Raw genomic sequence first — 9,352 nt, 5'->3', positions numbered from 1 at the left:
GGAAATGCAAATCAAAACCACAATGTGATACCACTTACTATCCACTAAGATGATTAAAATTTTAAAACAAACAGACAATAACAGTGTTAGAACCTTCACATATTGCTGGTAGGAATGTAAAAATGGTGCTCTGGAAAACATTCTGGGAGTTCCTCAAAATATTAAACATAGAGCTACGATATAACCCAGCAATTCCATGCTTATGTATGTTCCCAAGATAATCAAAAACATGTATACACAAAAACCTGTACAAGAAGGTTCATAGCAACATTATTCATAATAGCCACAAAATGGAAACAACTCAAATGCCCATCAACTGATGAAAGGATAAATAAAATGTGATATATCCACATAATGGAATATGATTTAGCAATAAAAAGGATAAAAGATTTAAAACATTATGCTAAGTAAAAGAAGGCAGATACAAAAGGCCACATACTATATGACTGCATTTGAAAAGTCCAGAACAGGCAAATCTACAGAGATAGAAAGCTGATTAGTGGTGGCCACTCCTGGGGGGAGGCGGGATGGGGAGTGACTGCTAACGGGTAGGGAATTTCATTTTGGAGTGATGAAAATACTCTGAGATGTGGTAATGGTTGCACAATTCCATGAACATACAAAAAAACAGGTAAATGTTCACTTTCCAAAGGTGAATTTTATAGTATATGAATTATATCTCAATAGTGCTATTATTTTTTTTTAATGGTGTCAAGACAGTGCAGAGTTGCCCTGGGTTTCCGGCCTCACCCAGGTTCCTAGGGAATCTAGAGCACGGTGCCCCACCCCCTTCCGGCCACCGTCACCCCCTTCCGGTAATGGACCCGCCCCCCCCCCCCCCCCCCCCCCGCTCTCTGTCCCCCTCCCCTTCCCCGTTCTATAACGGACTATAACGTTCCGTCCCAGAGAGGGTGCCCAGCACCTCCGGCCGCCCTCTTCGACAACATGGGGATGCTCCGAGGCCACTACCGCGGGTCCCACGGCTTCGCCTTCACCTTGGCCTTCACGCCCACCAGGCTGCCCGCGCCGCCCGCCATGCTGCCCGCGCCGCCCTCGCAAGTGCGCCAGAACTACCACCCCGACTGCGAGGCCGCCGTCAACAGCCATTTCACCCTGGAGCTCCACGCCTCCTTCGTGTGCCTGGCCGTGGCCTTTTACCTCGACCGCGACGACGTCGCCTTGAAGCACTTCACCGGGTTCTTCCTGCGCCGCTCCCACGAGCACAGCGAGCGGGCCCAGGGCCTGATGCGCCTGCAGAACCAGCGCGGGGGCCGCCTCCACTTCCAAGACATCAGGAAGCCAGCCAGTGACGAGTGGAAGAGCGGCCTCAAGGCCATGAAGTGCGCCTTGTGCCTGGAGAAGCGCGTGAACCGGAGCCTGCTCGACCTGCACCAGCTGGCCACCGACAAGAGCGACCCCCACCTGCGTCTCTTCCTGGCAACTCACTACCTCGGCCAGCAGGTGGCGTTCATCAGAGAGCTGGAGGGTCATGTCACCACCCTGAGCATGATGGGGGCCCCGGACGTCGACCTGGCAGGGTACCTCTTTGACAAGCTCACCCTGGGCGACAGCGACGAGAAGAACTGAGCCTGGACTTCCCCAGAGCCACGGGGTGACCAGAGCCCTGGTCACCGTGCCTGCCATGCAGACGGCAATAGTGCCCTTGCAGAAGAAGTTCACTTAAGTTTTTTTCTTCCAGTTTTTCTGTTTCTTCCAATAAAGTTATTGGTTCATAAATAAATAAAGGTCTCTGGTTGATTCATGTGGGCAAATCGCTCACTTTTTAAAACAGGTATCCAGGAGGCTCTCCCCCCACCCATGCCCCACCCATAGGCAGCTCAGGATCTCCACAGAGGGAGGGAGAAGGCGTTCCATGGGGCCCTGGAAAACACAGAATCCATCTTCCCCTTTTAAACAGTGTGTGTGTGGGGGGGGTGAGATGGGTGGTCTGGGGCCCTAATGGTGGGTGGGTGGTGTCTACGGGTGCCTATATATGGTAAAGATATAAACGAATATGGTCTAGAATTCATCACAGTAGTTGCCTCTGGGGAAGAAGTGAAGGGAATGGGCAGGGATTACAAGAAAGGGGATCTTCAGCATTATCTGATGTATCTTAGTTCAATGAATTATGCAAATGTTAATGGTTGTTGATTCTCAGTAGCAAGCTGGGGGCCCTGGAAGCCAACATGTCAGAGTCTGTTGTTGACAAGCTCACCCTGGGCTACAGTGATAATGGGGAAGGAGCCTTGGGCTGTCTTCCCCATAGCCAGGGGTTGACCAACTAAAATAATAATAATGGCACTTTGCAAGTCCAAGTCTTCTTATTTACATTCTTGTATTTTATTTGTATAAGAACCTGAAGAAGTAAGAAGGATAGGTGTTATCAGTGAGAAAAAGGTAGGCCACACAGGTAAGAAGTAGCAACGTGGAATGCGGACATGAACATAGATCTTCTGATGCCATATTTGTGTGTGTGTGTGTGTGTGTGTGTTACCCCACAGGTTAACAATGGGTTAAGAAAGATTGTGTGGGTAGACTGGGAATCCAGCCAGATAACCAGCCCCAGAAGGGAGGGAAATCCCCGACACTCTTAAAGACAGCCCTGATCACTGCAGTCTCTCCTCTAATTACAGGTGTGCCTTCCAGCCTAGGGTGGGAATGGCTGCTAAACCTCAGCCAAAATCCTTCTCATAGGAAAGAAGTCTTCAGAATCGGCCACCGAATGCATAAGAGGTAGCAGGGCACCTCACAGGAAGGCAGTCACCACCTATACACATGAATCCCTCTGTTCAGGCTCTCTCCCTCACACAGGCCGCAACACTGCTACCGGAGTTGGCCCTGAATACCCGGAAAGACCCTGGGACTGGAAATCCCCAGAGAGTGCATCTTTGCCTGTGCTGGCTTCTCTTCAGGCACAAAAGGTGAGGGGAGTGGCTGCAAAACACACATGTTCTGCCTGCAAATTCACCTCATCTGGACTGAGAAACCCTGTATTTTTGCTATGCGTGGGGTACTGTAATCTATATACCAAAGCACTGCCTGTCATGGGCTCTTCACCTGGATTCTAAAGCTGACTCCAGTCTTGGGCGCCGGGCCCCCCTTTTTATCCCATCTTTTCCTTTTGTGTGATTCAGAGGGACTCCCCGAGATAATGCAGAGAAGTCTACTTAGAGCTACATCCTCTTATTTTACCTGGAAAAGAAGGATTTCCTCACCTGCAAGACTCAAAGAGACTTGTGATTGTAACACTCCAGTGCCTATTACAAGCCACTACTTGTAGTGTCACATTTCACAGCTTTTCTTTAAGAATCCCTGGCAGGGAAGTTTAAGTGTGGTGGCAGCTCAATTGTTTCTCTCCTTGTTCTTCTACAAGACAAAAGTGAACATTCTAAATCCCCCTTTTCCTAGTTCAGTTTTGGGGTCCACAGTCTTTTGAACATGTGTGGCAGTGATGGAAAGAAGTAAGAAACATTCAGACTAATGGAGTTTGCCCCGTTGTACTTTACAACATCTTGACTTTGTCCATCACTGTAAGTCTCCTTATTTTCCCACCCTCCCCTGCCTGCCGTATACCTCTCAAAAGGGGTGAGCAAACTTCTGGTGGGTGTGTCACCTTCCTGCATACTCACAGCCTTCCCGACTCCTTGATAACCTGACTTTCAAGACATGGGAGTGAGTTGTGACTTGGTCTTCCAGCCCTGGAAAATACCACCCTGAGATGCACAGCTGGATGGTTGTCAGTCACTGGCTGTGCTCTGTTGCTTGGGGGAATAATGTCTGAAATAGTGGCTGTTGCTATGGGTACCAGAGTCTCAGGCAATGATAATATCAGGACAGACTGAGGGAAAATGATAATAAAATTGATAACTTCATCTCAGGCTCAAACACGGATTCAGATTAACTGTGTTGAATAATTTACCTCTGGGGGAAAAAATCCTCACTCTATCACAAAAGGAAATTTCTTAATAGATGGTTGTCACTGACAAATTGTACTTCATTTTCCAGAAAAAGGAAAAGTATTTTTTTCCCTCAGAAATGTGTGACAAGCAGTACAAAGCACCCATTAATTTCTCCTGAATCATCTCTACTCTTGAAATTTGTTCTACATTTCTGATTTTTAAATTCTCCTTTGATTTTTTTTCATTTGCCAGCAATTCCAGTTTCTTTTCACAAGCCCAAGAGACATATCTAATCAAGTATTCAGGAGAGGAAGGCATTACCACTAATCTTGGAAGTGATACTATGCTTCAGGTTTTAAAATAAAAATTTTTATTACAGATTTTTTTTTTGCAGTCCTGAGTTCATCTTCAGAGGGATATTGATGGAGAATATGCTTCAGGAAAGCTGAAGTGAAGGGTGAAATGAGGGTGATTAGAAAAGCATTAGGACACCTAAAAAGTAAAGAAATGTATGCCTTGATTCATTTAGTCAAGAAGGATGTAAGAGTGGAATAAGTTACAGTGAGAAAGCAAAGTAGTAAGGGCTAACATAATAATCGTGTATCAGTTTGGATTGGGTTTGGTTATGAGTAACTGAGATCAGAAAAGCAGTGGCTTTAAGAAAAAAAAAGAAAAGCAAAAAAAGCGTTTCCTCTCCCATATGTAAAACAAGTATGGAGGAAAACAGTTCGGGCTGCTGAGGAAATTCCTTCCATTTCATTTCACTCATTCCAAGAGGTGCATTTTTTTTCACATTTTCACATCTTTAAAATTGGGATACATCTTACAGTCACTGTTGGCTACAGCTGTCATTGCCTGAGCAAGCACATCAAGACTCAATGGAGTGGTCTCACTAGCTAGGAACAAACTTCTAGCGACATTAGAAGAGTACTCAAGAAATTCTGCATCACCAACACTCCTGATGGTACAGAGGACAATAGTAAGAGATACCAATATTATTAAGAGATACTGAGTACAAAAGTGATTAGAAAAGTTGAAATTTGTTTTATTTAAATCATTTGTTTATCTATTCCAGCTCTACTGAGATATAATTGACATATAACATTGTGTAAGTTTAAGGTGTACAACATGATGACTTGATACACATATATATTGTGAAATGATTACCATAGTGAAGTTAGTTAACACATCCTTCACCTCACATAATTACCTTTTTGGGGGGTGGTGAGAACATTTAAGATTTACTTGAAACCATCGACAAAACAGAAAGACAACCTACTGAATGGGAGAAAATATTTGCAAATGATATGACCAAAAGGGGTTAATATCCAAAATATATAAACAGCTCATACAACTCAATATAAAAAAAACCATAAAACCTGATTCTAAAATGGGTAGAAGACCTGAATAGACATTTTTCCAAAGAAGACATACAGATGGCTGACAGGCACATGAAAAGATGCTCAGCATCACTAATTAGAGAAATGCAAATCAAAACCACAATGATCTCAAAGCCACAATGATCACCTCACACCTATCAGAATGGCTCTTATCAAAAAGTCTACAAAGAGCAAACGTTGGCAAGGATGTAGAGAAAAGGGAACCCTCATACACTGTTGGCAGGAATGTAAACTGGTGCAGCCACTATGGAAAGCAGTAGGCAGGTTCCTCAAAAAACTGAAAATAGAACTACTATATGATCCAGCAATTCCACTCCTGGGTATATATCCAAACAACACAAACACTAATTTGAAAAGATACATGCACCCCCAATGTTCATAGCAGCGTTATTTACAATAGCCAAGATATGGAAGCAACCCAAATGCCTATCACCAGATCAATGGATAAAGAAGATGTGAGATATAAATATATATATATGGAATATTACTCAGCCATAAAAAAGAATGAAATTTTGCATGTGCAACAACATGGATGGACTTGGAGGGCATTATGCTTAGAGACAGAAGTCAGAGAAAGACAAATACTGTATGTTATCACTTATATGTGGAATCTAAAAATATAAAACAAATGTATATAACAATAGAAACAAACTCACAGATACAGAGAAGAAACTAGTGGTTACCAGTGGGGAGAGGGAAACGGGGAGGGGCAAGATAGGGGTAGGGGATGAAGAGATACAAACTACTATGGATACAACAGACAAGCAACAAGGATATATTAAACAACACAGGGAACTACAGCCATTATTTTATAATAACTTTAAATGGAGTATAAGCTCTAAAAATATTGATCACTATGTTGTACACCTGAAACTTATATAATATTGTAAATCGACTATACTTCAATAAAAGAAACATTTTTTAAAAGATTTACTCTCTTAGCAACTTTCAAGTATATAATACAATATTATTAACTATAGTCACCATGCTGTAGATTAGATCCCCAGAACTTATCTTATGACTGAACATTTGTACCCTTTGACCAATATCTCCCCATTTCCCCCAACCCCCAGCCCTGGGCAACCACCATTCTACTCTCTATTTCTATGAGTATGGCTTTTTTAGATTCCACATATAAGTGAGATCACATAGAATTTATCTTTTCTGTCTGACTTATTTCACTTAGCATAATGTCTTCAAGGTCCATCCTTGTTGCAAATGGCATGATTCCCTTCCTTTTTTCCACTGCACATATACCACATTTTCTTTATCCATGCATCTGTCAATGGACGTTCAGTTTGTTTCTATGCCTTGGCTATTGTGAATAATGCTATAAACACGGGGGTGCAGATATCTTAGAAGAGCTGAAATTTGAATCTAGAGAAGTTCTATCAGTGCCTTAAACAATTAATTTAGTGCATAGTTTCCTTTTCTTGTGTATGCACAAGAGTGATCTAATGACAAAAAAATTCGGTCTAAATAAGTGTAAAAGAGATCTTTTAATAAGTATAAATTGAAAAATCTACGAAAAACCCAATGGATAAGAAAAGGTTGTGTCTTACTTTAATTGGTAGCATTTTCTTTGTTTCTTTGTGGTTCATAAAATAATGGTGAGCCTTAAAATTGACATGTTTGATTTGATAAAATACATTATTTTGTTGTTCCACTGTACAGGGGCTTCTGGTCTTAAGCTGTATTTTCCAATATGGCTACTGGAGCTCCAACTACTTACACCAGCATACCAGGAAGAAGAAAGAATAGATAGATAGATAGAGAGATAGAATATAGATAGGAGTGGGGGAAGATAGGGACCTTTGCTAGGAGGAGGGAAAAGATAATAAATCTGGGTGCCATGAATGGAGGGTTGATCTTTGAGTTAAAGGGTGGCAGCTTACTGTGATTTCCGATTCAGGGGAACACTGTCATGGGAACATTTATTTTCCTTCAAAATCAGAGGATCCAATAGAAAGGACCAGGCCACATTCACCTGCAGATGCGTTTTGTTTGAACTAATAATTTTTTAAATAATTTTTCAATGTTGGAATAAGTTTAGATTTACATAAATGTTGCAAAGATAGCACAGACAGTTTCTGTATATCCTTCACCCAGTTTCCTCTGTTAACGTCTTACATAACCATGGTGCATTTGTTAAAAATAAGAAATTAAAACTAGCACATTACGATTAACTAAACTCCACAGTATATTCAGACTTCACCAATTTTTCCACTGAAGTCCCTTTTCTGTTCTGGGTTCCAATCCAGGATACCACATTGCACTTAATGTCATGTCTCCTTGGCCTCCCCTGTCTCAGTCTTTCCTTGTTTTTCACGACCTTGAGAGTTTTGAAGAGTACTGGGCAAGTATTTTATAGAACGTTTACCAACCTGGGTTTGTCTGAAGTTTTCTCCTGATTAGACTGGGTTATGGGTTTGGGCTAAGAATACCACAAAGATGATGTGCTCTTCTCATCACATCATATCAGGAGGTACATGCTATACACATGACTTATCACTGGTGATGTTGACCTTGATCACTTGGTTGAGGTGGGGTCTGCCAGCTTTCTCCCCTGAAAAGTTAATATTTTTCCCTTTCTATTCTCTACTCTTTAGAAGCCAGTCACTAAGTCCAGTTCAACCTCAAGGGATGGGGAGGAGAAATTAAGTACCACCTCCTGGATGGTGAGAATATCTACCTGTAATATTTGAAATTCTTCTGAAAACTTGTAGCTTCTCTGCCATTTATGTATTTATTCAGTCATTTATTGTATTTATACCAGTATGAACTCAGACATATTTACTTCCTACTTTGGGTTATAATCCAATACTACTTTATCTATTTAGTTGCTCAAGTTCTTCCAGATTTGGTCATTGGGAACTCTTTCAGTTGGTTCTTGCGTCCCTTTGACATTCTCCCATCATTCTGTGCGTGTGTGTGTGTGTACGTGTGTGTGTACGTGTGTGTGTGTGCGTGTGTGTATGTGTGTGTGTGTATGTGTGTGGGTATGTGTGTGTAGTACTTCCTTTCTGGCACTACAAGATGCTCCAAGCTCATGATGTATTTTCTCTGCCCCAGCCCTAGAATCAGCCACTTCTCCAAGGAGTCCCAGTTCCTTTAATTGGATAAATCGTATTTAGAAACTAAGATCTTGGCAAACTAGTGAGTTTTTAACTGGAAGAATTCTCATAAAATTCTATATTTCTGGCTTCTCTTAAAAATATTAACTGTCTGGCCACACTGGGCCCTGTCCCATGGGAACGTTCATATGGAACTGAGTTTCAGTGGCCAGCTTAATGTAATTACATTCTCCAATTCACCACAGAAAATGCCATCCAAGCAATGTAATTTGGGTACCCAAATGCACCTCTTCATTAATTTAAATTACCCACTGGGCCCTGCTGGTACTCACTTTTGTACTGTTGTTCTTAGATTCTGTCTCAAGCACCATGGAGAGTGCAGGAGTCAGTAACTTGAAATGGATCTTCTGCCCTAGAAAAAGGATGGTCCCTGTCCCTTTGGTTGATGTGCCCCTGTGTCTCTGGGCCTCTAATGGTATTTGGGATATGAAACTTGGATCACTGGGTTGTCTGTTTCCTTGCTGCTTAGAAGTCCAAAGAGCTCAGCTTACAGCTTCATCTACAGGTGTCTCTGTCAGTTTCTTGTCCCCTTGTTGGCCAAAGCACTCAACTGCTTTTACCTTCCGTTATCACTTTATATCATGATGAGAAATTACCTTGATGCTTGTGTAGACTTCAACTGCATCACCAGGCAGGATATACGAAATGTCACAGACCAAAAGGCTCACAGATCAAACTAAGATGGCTTGGATCACACTGTTTACTGAATGATTAAGAACAGTGAGAATCAAGGGGGTGGGGAGAGAGGGAGAGAGGGAAAGAGGGAGGGGGAGAGAGGAGGGGCGGGGGGGGGGGGAGGGAGGGAGGGAGGGAGGGCACGAGCGAGCCCAATGGAAGGACCATACAGCCTGAATCCTATATCATGCAATGTTCACATGTCCATTCTCTGCTGCTTTAGCTTTCCCCACTTCATATGATT

The 9,352-nt window shown here is 42.5% G+C and overlaps 1 pseudogene; it reads left to right on the top strand.

Moving 5' to 3' along the window:
* Nucleotides 1–945: 945 nt before the first annotated feature.
* Nucleotides 946–1,587, top strand: LOC137757434 (ferritin heavy chain pseudogene; annotated as a pseudogene).
* The last annotated feature ends 7,765 nt before the right edge of the window (nt 1,588–9,352 follow it).

The sequence above is a fragment of the Eschrichtius robustus genome, chromosome X (assembly GCF_028021215.1).
Source record: "Eschrichtius robustus isolate mEscRob2 chromosome X, mEscRob2.pri, whole genome shotgun sequence".
Lineage (NCBI taxonomy): Eukaryota > Metazoa > Chordata > Mammalia > Artiodactyla > Eschrichtiidae > Eschrichtius > Eschrichtius robustus.
The sequence above is the reverse complement of the archived record's forward strand: the minus strand, read 5'-3'. Positions and strand labels throughout refer to the sequence as shown.